Consider the following 1,284-nt stretch of genomic DNA (forward strand, 5'->3'; position numbering starts at 1 on the left):
GCAGACGGAGTGTTAGAAAGCACACAGACACAGCAGCAAGAGGACCGGAGACAGAAACTTCACCACTCAGCTCGCATTGTGAGCGGCATGTCTGAGCCGGGAATTTGCAGTCCTCACTCACAGAGCAGCCAGACTCGGATCCCCCCCATAGCATGACCTAATCCCCACCCCTCACCCACCATCGCAAAATGCCACCTTTGTTTTCCCTGCAATTTTACGGCTGTTCCGGAGAGCAAGGCACAGGTTCTCATGGGAGCCGACAGGAGAACGGTTTCCCTTGCTGGGCTTTGTTTTGTTTCTTTTTCCTCCGGTGACACTTCTGCTTTTTGTCAAAAAATCCTTAGCACATCCCCTGCTTCCTGACCCCTCTGCAGAGCAGCGCTCGGGCTCACGGTGCTCCCCACACACAACCCATGCACACCAAGCCTTTACATGCTCGCAGCCCCACCGAGCTCAGCTCCACGCAGGATCAAAGTGTCTGAGGCACGGGGAGCTCGGTTCATCCACCAGCTGGTGACGATTCCTTGCAGTAAAATAAGATTGCCGCTCTCCTGGTAGCTAGAATAGAGGTGCATCTCGTTGATCCCTTTCGTTCATCAATCTCCCAGGAATACAACCACAAATGGAGCTGTAAAAATCACCGAGGCGGATTTCCCTCCCTCCTAAACCCAACTGCAAAACTTTCCCTTCTCAAAAAAAAAAAAAAAAAAAAAAAAAAGCAGTCTGATTTCTGGCTGCGGATGGTCTGATGCCAGCCCTGCAGGCTGGGGCTGCGGGGAAGGGAGACGGCAGTATTATTTTTTTTAAGTCAGAACCAACTTCTCCATTTTGGTTCTGTTTAATATAGCCAACGCGCACAGATTAGCGAGATCCCCTCCAAATATCCCACAGCGAAGCAATTGCTGCTGCGGCTTTGTTCAGGCTGCACCGATTTACACGCACCCCCCGCGACGGAGACCCGCTTTTACAGCGCACACCTCAGCACGAGGGAAAAAACACTGGCCCGCTGTTACCTTCGGAAACCAGGGAGGGGGGAAAAAAAAAGGGAGGAATCGGGAGGGGAAGTTAATGTCATCAGGGAAACTTTTTTAGAGAGGAAAGTTGGAAAGACTCCTGTACAGATCCAAGGAAGAGCAGTAATTTTTAAAACGGGCTCTTGCGAGGAATAAAGAGCAACTGCTGCCCCCCACCCTTCCAAAAAATCTCCAGCGAGCAGGGAGGGCTCGTCCGCCCGGGCTGCTCCGCGCGGCCGGCAGGCTCCGGAAGGGGAGCGGGCACCGAGGC

The 1,284-nt window shown here is 53.0% G+C and overlaps 1 protein-coding gene across 2 annotated transcripts in view; it reads right to left on the reverse strand.

Annotated features, from left to right (window-relative positions):
• The window catches only part of CDK2AP1 (cyclin dependent kinase 2 associated protein 1), a 15,963-nt gene that overhangs the window by 13,769 nt on the left and 910 nt on the right, over positions 1–1,284 (reverse strand). Inside the window, exon 1 of one of the 2 annotated variants that reach the window (XM_035898598.1) lies at positions 449–499. The exons of the other annotated variant lie outside the window; for it this stretch is intronic. The gene's annotated coding sequence lies outside the window, so the exon portion shown is untranslated. Of the gene's footprint in view, positions 1–448; positions 500–1,284 lie in introns of those variants that run through there. 2 annotated transcript variants of the gene reach the window in all.

This window comes from Egretta garzetta, unplaced genomic scaffold (assembly GCF_000687185.1).
Source record: "Egretta garzetta isolate BGI_Z169 unplaced genomic scaffold, ASM68718v1 scaffold447, whole genome shotgun sequence".
NCBI classification, from domain to species: domain Eukaryota; kingdom Metazoa; phylum Chordata; class Aves; order Pelecaniformes; family Ardeidae; genus Egretta; species Egretta garzetta.